General features: G+C 42.5%; 1 long non-coding RNA gene across 1 annotated transcript; it reads left to right on the top strand.

Moving 5' to 3' along the window:
* The first annotated feature begins 6,538 nt into the window (after nt 1-6,538).
* LOC116976676 lies at nt 6,539-19,642 on the top strand. The gene is made up of 3 exons (XR_004413019.1): nt 6,539-6,842; nt 6,996-7,044; nt 19,315-19,642. It is a non-coding gene; the product is annotated as an uncharacterized LOC116976676 (long non-coding RNA).
* The last annotated feature ends 645 nt before the right edge of the window (nt 19,643-20,287 follow it).

The raw sequence follows: 20,287 nt of genomic DNA, 5'->3' as shown, positions 1-20,287 counted from the left end.
ATTGAGGAGATTCAGTATATCGCCTGATATACTTCTTCAGGTAATGGGTAGAAAGCACACTGACTAGTTGCATCACAGCCAGGTTCGGTAACTCGAAGGCTGCAGATAGTGTTAGACACTGCCCAGTCCATTGTGTGTGCTGACCTCCCAACCCTTGAAGGGGTCTACAGGAGGTGCTGCCTCAAAATAATAGCTAATATCAAAGAGACACACAAAATGCTGGAATAACTCAGCGGGTCAGGCAGCATTTCTGGAGTAAAGGAATAGGTGATGTTTCGTGTTGAGACCCTTCTTCAGACCCGCACCCTAATATCAAAGACCTGCACCAACTTGGCCGCATTCTTATCTTGTTACCATCGGGAAGGAGGTACATGAGCCTGAGATCCCTGACCTCCAGGTTCAAGAACAGCTATTTCCCACAATCATTACACTCTTGAACCACAGTGCACAAGCCCAACCACAGCCCAACTTGATCATTGATCTACAAGGAACTATTTTGGTTGCACCACATAATTACATTTTGCAATATGATAGTCTGGTATGTATTACCAGAACATAGAACAGTACAGCACAGGAACTGGCCCTTCGGCCCATAATGTTCATGCCGAACATGATGCCAAGTTAAACTACTGCTTGTATGTGATCCGAATCCCTCCGAATCCCTCCATTCCCAGCATATCCATTTACCTATCTAAAAGCTCTTAGAAGTTCTTATCGTATCTGCCTCCACCACCATCTCTGTAAACCAGCACCTGCAGTTCTTTCCAACACAAAGGTTGTCCAACCACTCCTTATAGGTAATACTCACTTATCCAGACAGCATTCTGCTAAACGTCCTCTGCACCCTCTCGTAAGCCTCCACATAATTCCTGCAATGGAGAAACCAGAACTGCACAAACTACTCAAAATGCGGCTGGCCCAAAGTCCTATAAAGCTTTCTGACTCTTACACTCAATGCTCCGACCAATGAAAGCAAGCATGCCATATGCCTTCTGTACCAATCAATCTACTTATGTTGCCACTTTCAGGGAGTTATGGACCTTTACCCAAAAATCCTCTGTAGATCAATGCTGTTATGGGTTCCTGTTTATTAATTTATTGTATTATTAATTATTACATATATATTAATAGACAATAGGCAATAGACAATAGGTTCAGGAATAGGTCATTCGGCACTTTCGAGCCAGCACCGCCATTCAATGTGATCATGGCTGATCATCCCCAATCAGTACCCTGTTCCTGCCTTCTCCCCATATCCCCTGACTCCGCTATCTTTAAGAGCCCTATCAAGCTCTCTCTTGAAAGTATCCAGAGAACCGGCCTCCACCGCCCTCTGAGGCAGAGAATTTCACAGACTCACAACTCTTTGTGTGAAAAAGTGTTTCCTCATCTCTGTTCTAAATGCCTTACCCCTTATTCTTAAACTGTGGCCCCTAGTTCTGGACTCCTCCAACATCGGGAACATGTTTCCTGCCTCTAGTGTGCCCACACCCTTAATAATCTTATATTTTTCAATAAGATCCCCTCTAATCCTTCTAAATTCCAGAGTATACAAGCCCAGCTGCTCCATTCTCTCAGCATATGACAGTCCTGCCATCCCAGGAATTAACCTTGTGAACCTACGCTGCTCTCCCTCAATAGCAAGAATGTCCTTCCTCAAATTATGGGACCAAAACTGCTCCCAATACACCAGTTGTGGTCTCACTAGGGCCCTGTACAACTGCAGAAGGACCTCTTTGTTCCTATACTCAACTCCTCTTGGTATGAAGACCAACATGCCATTCGCTTTCTTCACTGCCTGCTGTACCTGCATGCTTACTTTCATTGACTGATGAACAAAGACCCCCAGATCCTGTTGTACTTCCCTTTTTCCCAACTTGACACCATTTAGATAATAATCAGCCTTCGTTTTTGTTACCAAAGTGGATAACTTCACATTCATCCACATTAAACTGCATCTGCCATGCATCTGCCCACTCACCCAACATGTAATAATAATAATAATAATAATAATAATAATATATTTTATTGTCATTGCACATAAGTGCAATGAGATTTGGTATGCAGCTTCCATCCGATGTCATAACATAAATAACTAATAAAATTTAGATTTAGATACCCCGAGAACATGGTTTGTAAAAAGAACAGTAAAACAGTAAAACAGTCAAAACAGTTCAAACAATGCAGGATGTCCAAGTCATCCTGCATTCTCACAGCATCTTCCTCACAGTTCACACTGCCACCCAGCTTTGTGTCATCTGCAAATTTGCTAATGTTACATAATCCCTTCATCTAAATCATTAATGTATATTGTAAATAGCAGTGGTCCCAGCACCGAGCGGTACCCCACTAGTCACTGCCTGCCATTCTGAAAGGGACCCATTAATCCCTACTCTTTGTTTCCTGTCTGCCAACCAATTTTCTATCCATGTCAGCACTCTACCCCCAATACCATGTGCCCTAATTTTGCCCACTAATCTCCTATGTGGGACCTTATCAAATGCTTTCTGAAAGTCCAGGTACACTACATCCACTGACACTCCCTTGTCCATTTTCCTAGTCACATCTTCAAAAAATTCCAGAAGATTAGTTAAGCATGATTTCCCCTTCGTAAATCCATGCTGACTCGGACCGATCCTGTTACTGCTATCCAAATGTGCCGCTATTTCATATTATTTTATTACATTTTATTACATAGTCTGTAAAGCTGCAGCAAGCAATAATGTTTGTTGTTCTGTTCCTGATAGATATTTGTTGTTCTGTCCCTGATAGATATGACAATTAACCACTCTTGATTCTTGACCTACCAACCTGTATATCTTTAGGATTTGGGAGAAAACTGGAGCACCTGGAACAAACTCATGTAGTCACAGAGAGAATGGGCAAATTCCACGCACTCAGCTGGGCTCAGAGTTGAACCTGCAGTTGAGAGACAGCAGCTCTATTAGTTGTGCCACTGTGCGGTATATTGGAGAGTTATAAGTTTGCAATCATAATCAAGTTAAACCATTAGCAAGTGTTGGTATAAAAAATATCTGTGAATGGCATGTTGTGAGATACATTTGTTTGTGGGCTAAATTGTGAACATATTCTGTCCAAGTTAACAGAATACTAGATCAAATATGTATGCAAAATAGCAATATATATGGAAATAACCTGTATAAGTGTATGGAATCCCAGCTGTTGGTGTACATACAATGGCCATACTAACAGCAGAAGCAATGGGAAGAATTCCTGCTTTGAGCCAGAATCACATGAGTGTCGCAAAAGGCAGATCTGGCAGGAAAGCCTGTTATTGTTGTAGTATGAATCATTCAGCTGAAATGTGACCCTTTGGAGCAGCAGGATGTTATAGCTGTAGTCAGCAAGGGCACACAGCATCTGTATGCAGGGCTAAATGTAATTATGGAACCCAAAGTAGTGGCGCTCAATAGATGGGATTGCAATTACAGTGGAAGACCATTGTATGTGGTTTAGATAACATTGAGAAAGATGAGCAATGTCAGGTGTTTCCAACTGGATACTGTTTTTCTGAAGAAGAAGAATGTTTCCAAAATTCTACCTGCTCTACCAGTTGTGCCACTGTGCTGCCCTAATGAATATGTACCCCTCCCAGACAACACAGTGACAGACTATAGAAGCAGATTATGATAACAGGCTGATTCTGATAGGGATTCTTTTGGGCAGCAAATGGCAGCTCATGGAACTGCTGCCTCATGGGGCTAGTGGCCTGGATTTGACCCTGACCGCCAGTCCTGTCAGTGTCAAGTTCTCCGGTGACCTTGTGGTTTTCCCCAGGGTATTCCCACATACCCGCGGGTTAAACAGCTAAGCTAAGTTGCTCCTAGAATGTAGGTAGAATCTTAGGGGAGTGATGCGTATGTGGGGAATTCTACATTACAGAGAAAATTAGTGATGAAATGCAATTACACTGTGAGCCAGCACAGACCAAAGGGCCAAATGGCCTATGTCATCAGGAAATAAGGAAACAAGAAGAGTTTGCTGAGAGAGTTAAGTGTGGATTAGAAAAACACACTTAGCGTGACTCCAAATATGCTTCTAAAGCAAAATGGAGATAAACTTAAGGATTCATAAATGGAAATGAATATGCTGCAAAATCATAAATGTATCAAACTTCTGTAATACTGGTCCCATACCGTATGCACTGAAAACTCACGTAGAAAAAGAGTTAAACAAACTGGAGTGAAAGTGGTGACAGTACTGCTATTGGTATGGTATAATAGACTGACTCCTCTTCCCCCTCCCCAATCTTTGCACATCCCCAATCTTTTCCACTTGTCACTGTAATTTCATGTTTCATGTATCTTTGTGTTTTATGACTGTTGGCAGTTCAAATTCCCTCCGGAGATTAATAAAGTTCTATTGTATCATATTGTATTGTCCTGTGTTCCGGGGTGGGAGATTGCAGCCTTCACGTGATCCGCCCTGTTTCGACGAATGCAATCGACCCGGCATGCACAATCAAATAAGATCAAATAGAACAAGTTGTCCTGCAACTTTAGGCTTGCACGCCATACGCAAGAAGAAGTCCTGTATGACTTTTTCAGGCATGGATTTCAATGAAAATACGATGTTGTTTCATTGCAGATGCTGTGAATTGTCCATCAACCAGATTTACAGATAGTGAGATTGTGGGTTTGTGCTGCCAAAATAACTGCAAGCAAAGACACAGAGTGCTGGAGTATCTCAGAAGGTCAGGCAGGATCTGGAGAACGTGAATAGATGACGCTTCGGGTTAGGACCTTTCTTCACACTGATTGTAAAGGGGAAAGAAAGCTGGAAAAGAAGGACAGGACAATGGCTGACAGAAGGTTTTTGATAGGCGGATGGTGGATAAAGGCCGGAGATGAAAAGACTGCAAGGCTGCCAGAGAGTTATAGATGTAGCCCAGTCTTTCACACAGACCGGACTTCCTACTATTGCCTCCATCTACACTTCACGCTGCCTCAGAAAAGCAGCCAACAGAATCAAAGACTTGTCCCATCCCAGCCATTCCTTCTTCTCCCTGCTCCCATCGGGCAAAAATCTAAATCTAAACCTGGAGAAAGCTCACACGGTTACAGGGAGAACATGCACCCTCCACAGAGGCAGAACCTGTGGTGGGGATTGAACTTGGGCTGCTGGATCACTGTACTCAGTGAGGTGCTCAACTAAGGGGCCATCTCTCTCCTCAGGGAGACGGAAACAATTGTGGAACACTATTTGAAATAAGATCAGACGTTTTATGTCTGTTATCCTGGTCAATATTCCTTAATCACTGGCATAAAATTTGATTTTCCAGTCCGTAGCCCTTGGTCAGAGCTTGCTGTGGCAAATTGGCTCCCATATCTACTACAATTTTACAGCAACTCTTCAGAACACCACACTTTCTGCAAGGTGATTTGCCATGCCCTGAACAAGATTACTACAGTTAAACTGTGCTACAGAAATCGTGGTAAGCAAGCATTATAGGTTGAATGAAATAAATAGTTTTAAAATTGTTTCTGAAATATGACCCATACAGTATTTAGGGTGTGCTGATAAAAATAATTTTATTTAAAATGGCATCATGTTCTAAAAGATTTGTTATCCATCACAAATATGAATTGATGTTTTCAAGAGTGTGTTAGATTTAGCTCGTAGGGCTAACGGAATCAAGGACTATGGGGAAAAAGCAGGATACTGATTTTGGAAGATCAGCCATAATCATATTGAATGCCGATGTTGGCTTGAAGGGCCGAATGGACTACTCCTGCACTTACCTTCTATGTTTCTATGAAGTGAAATGGGGAAAAATCATACCATGATTTTGTTAACACAGAAACATAGTTCATGACAATAGTTAAAAGTAGAGCATTCTTTTAAACACCAAGTATTCAGAACACAATGAACCCACGTTGCATGCTGAATCATGCGCCCCCCCCCCCCCTCCCTGCCTGAGTTAAGGTTTTTTTTCTTGTTTTGATATTCTGAAAGTTGACAGAGTGCCCAGAGTTGAATTGCTGCCACGCTGTGGAGTTCACATGGGGACAGCGTTGCTCCAGCGCAAGTTGAATGCTGATGAATGTGGTATTTATTACACAGAGAAAAAAAGTATTGGAATTGGTTTTAATGACTGCATTCCTGACAGCATATTGACGAAAATCATTTTAATTATGTCTCTCTCTCACACACACATACACAAAATCACTGGTACTTAAATGTTTGGAATTTACCGCAATCCTGATCTGAAATGCATCTGTTGTACTATTCAACAACAGTGAATAAAATGTGTTAAAATGGGGAACTGTTACAAATGGGTGCTATATTGAAACAGACATAATAAAAACACACCATGCATGGAACACGTACAAACTTTTTTCGAAACTAAAAAAAACCTCAGTTGTTTAAACTCATATTTGTTTTTTAATATGATCACCCAACCAAAAGCTCTTTAATTTCATCATCTATAAGTAAACGAAATAAGTAAATGTCATTTAAACCAATGTGTGTGCCATTAACCGTTAAACTTTCACCGATTTCTCTGTCAGAAGTCCATCTGACAACCATGGAAACTCCAGCAGAAGAAAGTGAATCTTTCTTACCAAGCAAAGCTCTGAGAATTCCAGTCGGAATCTCTGCCGCCGCCAAGATACTTGCCCGTCCCTTCACTTCAGACTTCACTTCACACGAAAGTCATTCATCTGAAGGTGACCTGAGGCCAGGTGGTGCTTATTCCGGCGAATTCCCTCCCATTCGGTGAGTTTTGATGTGTTTCTTAAAACCCGACACAAACTTCCAATACACGCAGCGAGAATCAGTGCCTGGAGGCGAAGAAATGTAAAGCTTCCCAAACACAGGAAGTAAGTGCATTTACTCTGCTTTACTTTCTGGGCACAAAGTAACAACATAGATATGCAACGTGTCGGGAAATAATGTCAATCTAAAGCGCTTCGGATATTCTAGAGCGTGTACCGCCAAGTTAACATAACACTTTGCGTTGAATTTTTCACTAGAGGGACCGACTGCCATTATTGGGGTGACAAGAATGCGGGTGCTCTTGAGGTAAGCATCTTCCCTTTGTGGACAACGGATTGATGACACTTGAACAAGAGGGCTGTTATCATATTCCACCCAGTGAGCTTGAACTATCTCAAGAAGTCGTTTCCAGGTCGATTTCAGTTTTCATTGCACTGAAATGCATTTGTTTACTCGGGTTTATGTTGGCAGATTCAGGTTTTCTGTTACGTTTAAATTGTGTTTCTTTAACATACAAAGAATGCTGATCAAGAATGAAGCGCCACCAAAGGAAGAGTTCTGGAATACCGTACCGTAATGGCCCCACTAGACTAAATTCAGCCAGTGAAACTCTGGCTATATTATGTTCAAGAATGAACTGCAGATGCTGGAAAATCGAAGGTAGACATAAATGCTGGAGAAACTCAGCGGGTGCAGCAGCACCTATGGAGCGAAGGAAATAGGCAACTATCGCTTCGCTCCATAGATGCTGCTGCACCCGCTGAGTTTCTCCAGCATTTTTGTCTGGCTATATTATGTTCATTTCCCCTTTTCAATGCATTGATGGCATTCAGATACTTTGCGTTGAATGCAACCCCTGTCCATTCCAGTCATTGGAATGACATCTAATGGGATGGATATCTGATGTGATTGCTTCCTCCTGCAGTATGTGTCCTAGAGGTCTATAAAGAAAAATATTGGCCCTATATAACGATTGAATTGATTGAGGTAAAGTTGGACCTGGAGAACCAGTTGACCATTAACCTTGCTACCCTGTTATATGTGCCTGTCCCTGAATGCATCTGGGTAGGGTAAAGCTAGCCAACCTTCCAGAGCAGCACAACTCAGATCCTCATTAAAAGTTTATTGAAACTTACTCTGATTCTGAATAAAGCCCACGACAGTGCTTGGCCTTATCAGTGCATGTTGATTAGACCTGTATGTAGTTTATCTGCAAAACTGCTGCCTATTTGCTTCCAACCCCCCCTCCCCACCCCTTCCACAATGTAAAATAATTATGCTTGTAACAGAGAACCGCCCTATGTGATTGCCCCTCCCGTGTCCATTTATTAATTTATTATTTATAGCAACGCAAAAGGCTACACACCTTAACAAAATTAGGTAGACACAGAATGCTGGAGTAACTCAGAGGGACAGGCAGAATCTCTGGAGAGAAGTAATGGGTAACGTTTTGGGTCGAGTCCCTTCTTCAGTCTGAATGAGGGTCTCAATCTGAAATGTCACCCATTCCTTCTCTCCAGAGATGCTGCCTGTCCTGCTGAGTTACTCCAGCATTTTGTGTCTACCTTCGATTTAAACCAGCATCTACAGTTCTTACCTTAACAAAATTAGTCCTGATCATCAATTTTAACCAAAGCGTTATTGTGATGAGGAAGAGCGATGAGCTTAGCTGGAGAAGTTGGTGCTCTTCACCAGATATTCTGCAGGCAGTCAGTCTGAGGAGAAAACAGATAAACTCAATTGCTTTGGTTAACCTTGCTTGTGAAATAAAATTATTTTCCTTGCAAATGTCTTCAATTTGCAGCCTGTGTTTTTTTTAATTTGAACATGCCCCATGTTCTCTTATAGCATGCTGGAAAGAATTTTGGTTGAAGTTAGTAATCAGGAGATAATGCAAGTCTTCCTGAAGATGCAGCCTGCAGCCTATTAACCAGCCTTAGACACAAAAAGATCGAGTAACTCAGCGGGACAGGCAGCATCTCTGGATGGAGGGAATGGGTGACGTTTCGGGTCGAGACCCTTCTTCAGAAACGTCACCCATTCCCTCTCTCCAGAGATGCTGCCAGTCCCGCTGAGTTACACCAGCTTTTTGTGTCTATCTTCGATTTAAACCAGCTTCTGCAGTTCCTTCCTACTGTTAACCAACCTGTTGTTTTTTTAAACATGTCAAACCATTTTCCAAAGGAAGAAATACAGGAATATAGAATAATATAGGACAACCATATTCTGTTGGAAAAATGTTCTATTTCAAGAATTACCAAATGCTGTTTAATAAAACAATAAACTATTCCGTCATAAAATGGTTATTACAGATCAAGTTAATATAATCAAAATGATGCCTAAGATATAGTGTGTAAATGCATTTCTCATTAATACAATAATAGAGTGATACATTGTGGAAACAGGCCCTTCGACCCAACTTGCCCACACGTCCCACATGTCCCAGCCACAGTAGTCCCACCTGCCAGCATTTGGTCCAAATCCCTCCAAAACTGTCCTATCCATGTACTTGCCTAACGGTTTCTTAAATGTTGGGATAGTCCCTGCCTCAACTACCTCCTCTGGCAGCTTGTTCCATACATCCACCACCCTTTGTATGAAAAATTTACCCCTCAGATTCCTATTAAATGGTTACGCCTTCACCTTAAACCTATGTCCTCTGGTCCTCCATTCACCTACTCTGGGCAACGGACTCTGTGCATCTACCCGATCTATTCCTCTCATGATTTTATACACCTCTATAAGATCTTGGAGCTGCTTCCCTCTAGGTGACAGATTAATTCTCCAATGAGACTGGGTAGTGTGGCCCACCTCTCTCCCCCCTTCACTTACATCTGCCGCAGCTTCAGGCATTCAATCAGCCCGAATTTTGCGGGCTGCGGATTTTATGTGCATCTACCCAATCTATGCCTCTCATGATTTTACACACCTCTGTATGATCACTCCTCATCCTCCTGCCCTCCAATGAATCGTCCCAGCATACTCAACATCTGCCTATAGCTCAGACCCTCAAGTCCTGGCAACATCCTCGTAAATCTTTTCTGTACCCTTTCCAGCTTGTCAACATCTTTCCTATAACATGGTGCCCAGAACTGAACACAATATTCTAAATGTGGCCTCACCAACATCTTATATAACTGCAGCATGACCTCCCAACTTCTGTACTCTATACTCCGACTGATGAAGGCCAAAAGGTGCCAAAAGCCTTTTTGACCCCCCAATCTACCTGTGACTCCACCTTCAGGAAACTATGCACCTAGATCCCTCTGCTCTACACTACCGAGAGCCGTACCATTCACGGTGTAGGTCCTGCCCATGTTAGACGTCCCAAATTGCAGCACCTCACATTTTTCTGCATTAAATTCCATCAATATTTCTCAGCCCACTTGCCAATTGATCAAGATCCTGCTGACATTTTTCACAACCATCTTCACTATCTGCAAAACCACCCACTTTTGTATCATCTGCAAACTTGCTAATCTTGCCTTGGATGTCCTCATCCAAATCATTGATATAGATGACAAACAGCAACGGGCCCAGCACTGAACTCTGAGGCACACCACTAGTCACAGGCCTCCAGTCCGAGAAGCAACCTTCCACCATGCTTCCTTCCATGAGACCAATTTTCTATCCATTCAGCTATCTCTCCTTGGATCCCATGCGATCTAATGTTCCAGAGCAGCCTACCATGAGGAACCTTGTTGAATGCTTTACTGAAGTCCATATATACAACATCTACAGTTCTGCCCTCATCGACATTTTGGTCACGTCTTCAAAAACCTCAATCAGATTTGAGACACGAGCTCCCACAAAGAAAATCATGCTGACTATCCCTAATCAGCCCTTGTCCGCCTCAATGCCTGGATATCCTATCTTTCAGAATAGCCTCTAGTAACTTTCCAACTGCAGATGTTAAGCTCAAAGGCACTACATTTGCCACCTTCTAGTCTTCCTGCACATCTCCTGCATTTAAAGATGACTCATAAATTTCAACCAGGGCTCCTGCAATTTCCTCTCTGGTTTCCCACAATGTCCTCGGATATATCTGATCAGGCCCTGGAGATTTGTCTACCTTCATATACGATAGTACCTTCAACCGTAATATACTTCTCAAGATACTTCCATTGACTGCCCCAAGTTCCTCCATCCTCGGTAAATACAGAGGAGAGATACTCATTGAGGACCTTGCCCATCTCCTGTGGCTCCACACAGAGGTTGTTACTATTGGCCAAATTAAAGACACCATAAAATGGAGAATCCCTGCACTTGTCAGAATTGCTTAACCCTTGTCAGCTGAACCTTACAGGCTTTGATTGGCGCCAGCCAGTCTAGGCTCAGACTGATATGCAGGATGGTAAGGGGTCCAGGTGTTCTCTCTGTTTCTCTTAAATTGATAACATGTATAGCGGTTTTGCAAACTGACCTTAAATGCATCATTTCTATTGGATCGCTGCAAAAGCATTGTAAACAGTATACATAATGTTGCAAGACAGTCATCCTGTTAATTGATGATTGGTCGAACTGTTGAGCCTTGGAGAAATTGTTTGAATCTCAGGGCACATGTTTCAATGTTTGTTCTTTAGTTTGCTTCCTTCGAAAGCTTTCTTTCTTATACAATGTATAAGCCGCTGTATTATTGGGTTAGGGAAATGTCTATTGTGTATGCGGTTAATCAATATCTGTAATTGGATTATTAAGAGACCACCCCCATGTGGTACGGCCCCTCGAGGTCCCGGGACATATAAAAATCCGCTACCACGAGGTCCCGCGTCAATCTTCTGGGAGAGCGCTTGGGACTACGTGACCTTCTGGAGTGTCTCTGTCTGAGCGAGGCCTAAAGGGCTTGATCAGGCAGATACGAGGATTGAACCCGCGGTGGGATAGGTACAGTAGTTGAACTGTAATGCACTTTTGTTAAAATAAAGATTAGTTGTTTCAAGTGCTTAATTCAGTATTTTTACTGAAACTAGACTGGGGGGAAGCTTAGAAACGAGCAATTTACATTGGGGGCTTGTCCGGGATCTCAAAAGACCCCCAAACACAAGTTGCGATTAAGGGTGTTGAGCTGCTTCGATCGCGAGTGCAGAAATAGGGCCTACGGTGCAGTTTTCGCATCGATCATTCGCGGGCTTGGGAAAGGGTCTAATCGAGATCATTAGAACAGAGTCTAGCAAGCACGGGGGAGTGGTTAGCACGCCTTTGGGTTAGGGGCCCATAAAACCAGGGTGGGGGTTAGAGGCCCTGCGGGGGTTGGGTTAGAGTCCCTTTCCTGGGTTAGAGGCCCAAAACGTTGGTCGTAGTTGGCAGACTGCAGCTGCTTTAACGAGAGTCAAACGCGCTTCATCGGGCGAGGAGTGGCCCAGGGTTAGACTTGGTATCCAAATTGGTGGGGTATTAAAATACAGATCTGACCTTCGATCGGATCTTTGGCGGGAGCGCAAATTGAAATGGTGCGCTCTGAAAATCGGTATAGAGAACTCACAGCACAAAGCGGCTATGTGCTGAATCCTCGGTGCCCAGTAGAGAGGAGTATCTGCGTGAAGGTATCTGAGTCTCTCGGATGGACGAAGAACCTCGTAAAGGTACTGGGCTTGGACGGACAGAGTATAGATACGCCAGAATACTCCAGTCCGTTCAAGAATTCAACTGGAAAATTTTAGTTTGATTCGAGAGCCCGCGTACTAGAAGAGATACGCACTAAAATTAGGAGTTCGAGTTCAAATCTATATTTGCAAAGCCAAATGTGATGAAAAGTAATCCGAATAGCGAATGGTACCCCTAATTCTGTCGAGTTTAGAGAGGAGGGATAGCGGTCCCCCTATAGAAGTCCAGGCTTAGCAGAGGGATAGTAACATTTGGGAGGAAAAGTAGTTATTTAAGGAGTAGTACCCCTCAGCAAAGAGTAAACTAGGAAGGGGAAATTTTTCGGCATCAGAGGGAGAGATTCACTGCGTGATAACAGCATGACGCGGTGTCAAGATCGAGTGTTCGTGAACATTGCGCTAGTGCTTTAAATCATTTTGTATAGTTTGTAAAAATCTAGCTTTTCGTATTGTAATAGGATCCAAATTTTGTAAATATTCTGTGTATGTAAATAAACTTAAGAGTATATTAAGAATTAAAAGTTAAGATTTAGATGGTGTTAGGTCCGCGGACCATCATTTGTGTTGCTGCTTGTGCGAGTGTTTACAGATTTAGAAACTTGAAGTAAGAGTGGGTTTGAGTTAAATGTTTGTATTTGTTTAAGATCGTATTATAAGAATCTGAATCAGGGTGGTTCGATCAGGGGTTGTACTCCTTCGATCGCTGCGTCGGGGAGGAGTCATCCCGCTGATTGATTGCACCACGAGGAAGATTTCTTGGAGTGCGTGATTCGTAATAAGTGAATGTTTTTGATTTATGCAGGAGTGTAGTTAGGTATACTTCTGATAAGTGGACTAATTCATTTTTTGTGTTCAATTTTGCTCACGTGTTTAGAGTTCATTTGCATGCGTTCAGATTAAGATCGGGGATAGGAGACGGGCTGCGAGAACGTGTGTGAGTGTGATTGGTTGTTTCCTGGAGCATTTTGATTTGAAAATTGTCTAAAACGACTTTGTTAATTTCAAAATTAGAAAGGGAAATTGCTAAGAGGTGCAAGTAGTTTACAGTTGCTTCCTTATCCAACAGAATGGGAAACCACGCAAATAAAGATATGACCGCTGACTCGGAAAGTCCTCTGCAAGAAATATGCAGTGAATTTACACAAAAAGCTGATTGATTGAGAATTCTTTCCGGATCGTTAAATAGAGAATTAGGGAACGTATTATGGCCCAGAGGGGGCATAGATACAGTAAAGGGATTAAAATACATTGAGCAGATTATATTGCAGTGCAGCGATAATACAGAGGCACATGAATTAATTGAATTGTGGAGAAATTATTACGAGGAACAGAAAGTGAGTAGAGCGGAGGAAAGAATGGCAAGTTGGAAATAAGCAACTCGAAAACGGGGATAGTAGTATAAGATACTGAAGCATTTGAACCTCCAGGTAGCCTAAGGGAAGTCACTGAGGGTATTAAAGATAAAGGGAGAAGGAAATCTTTCACAGAAAGATTATCATCAATAAGTCTTAAGCGCGAGGACCCGAAGGTTGGCACTGGTTATGAGGGGGATGACGATGATTATTTATAAGACTGGGAGTGTGTTAGAACTAGAAATTCAGGTCCACCACCTTATTCACGTAATGATCCCGATATCTCAAATGCACATCACGGAGTTCGTAATAGGAATAGACAATTAAATCCCAGGGTACAAACTTCCTTAACCCCGACCGCTCCGTCCATTACAGACAGTCCTAGAGTTCACAGTACCAGAAGCCAAACTAGGAAAAAGACTAAATTAGTTATGGAAAAAGAAGAGCATACCCCCAGACAAATTGAATGAGCAGTTAAGGAAGGAAGGAAATCCTTTAGAAAGTACCATGAACCCAAGTACCAAAGGGAAGATACATCTGGGTGTGAGACCATAATTGAAGAAGCGGAGGTAGATCCTGAAGCTAAACAAACAACCCTTCGACAGTTCCCTGTAAGGGAAATGCCTAATCCTTCTTTTGATCCAGCCAATGCAGTGATTGCAAATAATCCCCGTACAATTAGAGTCTATTCCCCATGGAAGCCTAATGAGATGATGGCTATTTTAAATCAAATACCTGATCGTAGAAAATCACCCGCTTCTTTTGTGGATCACTTAAGAACTACTATGCACGTTTATCATAGAAACATAGAAATTAGGTGCAGGAGTAGGCCATTCGGCCTTTCGAGCCTGCACCGTCATTCAATATGATCATGGCTGATCATCCAACTCAGTATCCCGTACCTGCCTTCTCTCCATACCCTCTGATCCCCTTAGCCACAAGGGCCACATCTAACTCCCTCTTAAATATAGCCAATGAACTGGCCTCAACTACCCTCTGTGGCAGAGAGTTCCATAGATTCACCACTCTCTGTGTGAAAAAAGTTTTTCTCATCTCGGTTTTAAAGGATTTCCCCCTTATCCTTAAGCTGTGACCCCTTGTCCTGGACTTCCCCAACATCGGGAACAATCTTCCTGCATCTAGCCTGTCCAACCCCTTAAGAATTTTGTAAGTTTCTATAAGATCCCCTCTCAATCTCCTAAATTCTAGAGGTGATGGTGATTGCCGGAATTTATGGGCAGTGATCTAGCAAATAATTCCCCCAAATGAGCATGCCAGATTCCTAACGAATTTAGGACATCCGTCGCATGAAGCTCTTGCAAATATAATAGCGGACATTGGCGCAAGGGAGGAAGCTGTTTTAACAGCTCTTGCCAACACCCTTCAGAAACCAATCGATTTGGCCAGAATATTAGTTGTAAGACCAAAAAGGGGAGAAGGAGCGGATGAGTTTTTAGAGCGATTTTCTGAATTATATATGGAACAATCGGGTGACTTAAATGACAGAAATTGAGTAAATTCCCCTCAATATTGTGGTATCCTACTGAATTGTCTCTCCACTAACGTAGCAGAAGCCATTAAGACGAATAACATGGACTGGACAGAAAATTGTGCCAGTCAAATGGCTAGGGCTGTAAGATATCACTGGAGGGACATAAAGAAGCAGGATAGCCCGCCTGCAGTAAAACCAAGAACTGAATACGTGATCAGAAAATAAATGCCAAACTCTGAATCATGGATCCCTAGAGTACCAGCACCTAGGAGTGACTGGATGCAAGTCTGATGAGGAACCTATGTTGTCTCTACAGGTTGAAGGTAAAATCTGCACCTTCCTAGTAGACATAGGTGCATCCATGTCATCTCTTCAATCAATTTATAATTTACCAGAATCAAGAGAAGTTCAGAATCTGTCTGGATTTCAAGGAGAAATTTGCCAGTATCCCATCTCTGAGCCAGTCAAAGTAGTATATGGAGGAAAGACAATCAGACATAGATTTGTGATAACCACCGGATTAGATTGCAGCCTGATGGCGAGAGATTTACTCTGTGCTTTCCAACTAAAAATAGAATGTGTTGATAGAGGTACAGTAGTGACCCCCTGGGCCCCTGCACGACAATGTTACTCCATACTGACCCCTCAATGGTAGTCCTTAGATCTGGACAATGAACCCCCACTTCACATTACACTGGCTTATGATAGAAGTGGGAAAAATAATGAGCTGGAAACATTCTTTAAATCATACGAAGGACAGGAATGGGAAATAGAAGTATTGGCACTAGTGGAAGGGAAAGAGGGAGCTGCCGAATATGCTAAAATACCAGCACAGTTATGGAAAAGAACTGACGAGGCTGCTCCTCACATCACTCGAAAGGTGAATTTCCCGGCTAGAGCTAAAGACCTAGGGACGATGGTAAGAAAGGCAAACCCGAATAATTATCAAAAGCAAAATTTGCAATTTGTTGTTGAATTTTACATGGCCCCATGTAAAGGTTGTTACCCACTTATGTCATCATCTGGGGAGTGAGGTATACGAGTATGTGAACCCTCAAGTATGGGCGGAGGACACAGCTCAGGTAGGGTGCGTGAACAACAATCCCATCCGTGTAGGTCTCCAGAAAGTGGTAACACTTCTTTCAATCCAACAATATCCATTGAAACAACAAGCCACCAGCAGCATAGACAAATTAATTTGGGGTTTGCTAGAACAAGGAATATTGGTGGTGCCAATCTATCTGTAACACCCCTATTCTTGCCGTTCCGAAACCGGGAAAGGAGGGTCAATATAGACTCCTACAAGACTTAAGGGAAATCAATTCTGTTGTAGAACCACTTCATGCCCTAGTGCCAAATCCTGCCCATATCCTAGTCCAAATACCGGCTGAAGCAAAAGCCTTTTCAATAGTCGACGTACAACATGCATTCTTTTATCTCCCTCTTCATGATGACAGCCAATATTTGTTTGCCTTCACCTATAAGGGCCAACAATATACTTGGACCAGGTTGCCCCAAAGATTTGTCAACTCGCCTACTTTATTTTCCAGGTGTCTGCAGGATCAGCTAAGTACTTTAAAGTTTTAAATGAATTTAACATTAGTGCAGTGTGTTGATGACCTATTGGTGGCTAGTAAAGATGAATCCAGTAATTGGGAAGACACTGTACAACTACTAAATCATCTAGCCGATCTAGGATATGTGGTTTCCCCATCAACAGTACTGGTAGCTCAGGAGAAAGTAAAATTTCTAGGGATTATAATTTCGGCCACCGAAAGAAGTCTTGAGAAGAGCAGACTCGAACCTATCTGCGAATTTCCAGTCCCCAAAGAAGCCAAACAAATGAGGCAGTGGCTGGGCATGGTCAATTATTGCAGACCCTGGATTCCAAATATAGCTCTAGAAACAAAGGAACCCTATACCAGCAAGGAGGGTGAATTTAAACTAACAAAGGAGGCACAGGAAGCATTTGAGAACCTGAAAAGATCATTGATGCAAGCCCCGGCATTGGGAAGGCCATTATACGATCCTCCTTTCCAGCTGTATTGTACAATTCTATCCGCTTGTGCCACTTCGGTATTAATGCAAAAGCATGGGATGGACATAGACCAGTTGCATGTTACTCCTCCAAATTAGATTCAGTAGCTAGGGGCCATCCTCTTTGCACTCAAATCTTAACTGCAATCTACAATAGTTTACAATCAGCTGCTAATTTGACACTGCAGCAGGATATTGTAGTGTAGTTCACATTCGGTATCGCCATTGTTGGGGCAGCTCCAAACCCAGCATTTGACAATGGCCCGACAAAATAAGTATGAGATCTACCTGTTGAACAATCCAAAATTGCAGTTTAAACACTGTACATTAATTTACCCAGCCTCTTTTCTTATTTCACCACCAGAAGAGCAAGCAGAAGCAGGACACGACTGTTTATTTGTTGTAGAGGAGGAAGCATCAGTGAGAGAGGACTTGAGGGATGTACCCATGGAAGACCCTGACATCACATTATATGTGGACGGTAGTGCATCCATTGGACAGCGGGGTGAGAGGTTGTCTGGGTATGCAATTATTAATCAAAAGACGGAGATTGTAGAAGCAGCTGCTTTTGAATCACCCTATTCAGCACAACAAGCTGAATTATTCGCTTTACTTAGGGCTTGTATTATTGGGGAAGATTTAGAAGCAAACATTTACACTGATTCTCAATATGAATTTGGGGTGGTGCATGATTTTGGGCAATTATGGAAAAATAGGGGATTTCTAACTTCTGCAGGAACCCAAATATCACACAAACAATTGCTACCCAGACAAATCTCTGTAATAAAATGTAGTGCCCATACTAAAGGACAGGCCCCAGTAAACATTGGAAATCGTAATGCTGATTTAGTAGCTAAAAAAGTATCATGGGGACGTAAGGTGGTGTACCTAGAATGATGAGGCAGACTAAAAGTGTAACTAACAAGTCCCCCTTGGAGAAACTGATGCCGACCATCCAAGAAATCATTTGATTACAAGAAGAGGCTACTGAAGGAGATAAGGAGAGGTGGAGACAACTGGGATGTGTACTGGATTGTTTGACTGGGCTATGAGCCACACCAGCAGGGCAAACCTGCATGACAGACTCATTGTTATCGAGTGTATGCATTATGCAACCCATTGTGGTGCTAGAGCAGTAGGGGACACTCTATTAGCTACTTGGTGGCATCCAAAATTACAATCTTTTGCTCAAAAGGTAAGCAGTAATTGCCTGGTCTTCCAGAAATACAATCCAGGGAAAGGAATAGGATGTGAAGGAGGGAAAACACTATTGCCTATAGGTCCTTTTGAGACATTACTAATGGAATATATTGAATTAGAAAGATGCCAAGGATACAAATATTTACTTGTTATAGTCAATGTATTCAGCCGGTGGATCGAAGCATACCCAACCCTTGACAATAAAGCGGCTACTGTTGTCAAGTTGCTAATGAGAGAAATTGTCCCTAGATTCAGCATTCCCATTCAATTTAGCTCAGATAACGGTCCACACTTTATTGGACAAGTCAATAAAGAATTTTGTGAACAGCTAGGGATCCAGCAGCAATTACACTGTGCTTATCGACCACTGGCTGCCGGACTTACAGAAAGGGCAAACCAGACCCTTAAAACCAAATTAGCCAAATTAAAGGCAGAGACTGGACTTGGAATTACTTCCAATAGCCCTATTTCAGATGAGAGTCACGCCTGCAGGAAAATCTAGATTAAGCCCAGCTGAAATTATTTACGGTAGACCCCTGAAAACCCGTGGGAACCAGAATGCAATGAAAATAGTTAATTTCCACCATATGACTGCAGAGATGACTGACTATATCTTAGCCTTGACAAGAGTCTTAAGGGATTTACATTGTAGAGTGAGAGCAGCCTATGAGGGTATGCCTTCACTAGTAACTCCCATTAAAGTGAAACCTGGAGACTATGTCTTAGTGAAGAATTGGGTAAGGAAAGGATCAGAAGTTCGTTGGAAGGACTGTACCAAGTTATTTTAATGACTCCGACCGCAGTAAAGGTAGAAGGAAGAAATGCCTGGGTGCATCTTCATCATTATAAAAGTATTAGTGAAGATATCAGTAGTTAACTTGTTTTCTCCCAGGTTTTCTTAGGAATTCTAATCAAGAACCAATGGACTATCAAGATCGATCAATGGAAATTCGCGCCCACAAACACTCGGGAGGTGAAGACTCATCAGACGGATATCATGGAGCAACGCCCACGAAAACTCGGGAAGCTCAATGAAATACTGAGAAGCTACATCAACATCTTCTTGTTAGAACATTGTTAAAGTATAGCGGTCATCATTGTATTCTGGAATTATCATTTATGATGAGGATTATCATGAATGATAAAACGGGGGAATGTTAATATTGGCTAAATTAAAGACACCATAAAATGGAGGATCCCTGCACTTGTCAGAATTGCTTAACCCATGTCAGCTGAACCTTACAGGCTTTGATTGGCGCCAGCCAGTCTAGGCTCAGACTGATAGGCAGGATGGTAAGGGGTCCAGGTGTTCTTCCTGTTTCTCTTAAATTGATAACATGATAACGGTTTTGCAAACTAACCTTAAATGCATCATTTCTATTGGGTCACTGCAAAAGCATTGTAAACAGTATACATAATGTTGCAAGATGGTCCTCCTGTTAAGTGATGATTGGTCGAACTGTTGAGCCTTGGAGAAATTGTTTGAACCTCAGGGCACATGTTTCAATGTTTGTTCTTGTTTGCTTCCTTGGAGAGCTTTCTTTCTTATACAATGTATAAGCTGCTGTATTATTGAGTTAGGGAAATGTCTGTTATGTATGGGGTTAATCGATATCTGTAATTGGATTATTAAGAGACCACTCCCATGTGGTTCGGCCCTTCGAGGTCCCGGGACATATAAAAGTCTGCTACCATGAGGTCCAGCGTCGATCTTCTGGGAGAGCGTTTGGGACTGCGTGACTTTCTGGAGTGCTCTGTTTGAGCGAGGCCTAGAGGGCTTGAGCAGGCAGATACGAGGATTGAACCCGCGGTGGGATAGGTACAGTAGTTGAACTGTAATGCGGTTTCGTTAAAATAAAGATTAG

Source organism: Amblyraja radiata, chromosome 9 (assembly GCF_010909765.2).
Source record: "Amblyraja radiata isolate CabotCenter1 chromosome 9, sAmbRad1.1.pri, whole genome shotgun sequence".
Taxonomy (NCBI): Eukaryota; Metazoa; Chordata; class Chondrichthyes; order Rajiformes; family Rajidae; genus Amblyraja; species Amblyraja radiata.
The sequence above is the reverse complement of the archived record's forward strand: the minus strand, read 5'-3'. Positions and strand labels throughout refer to the sequence as shown.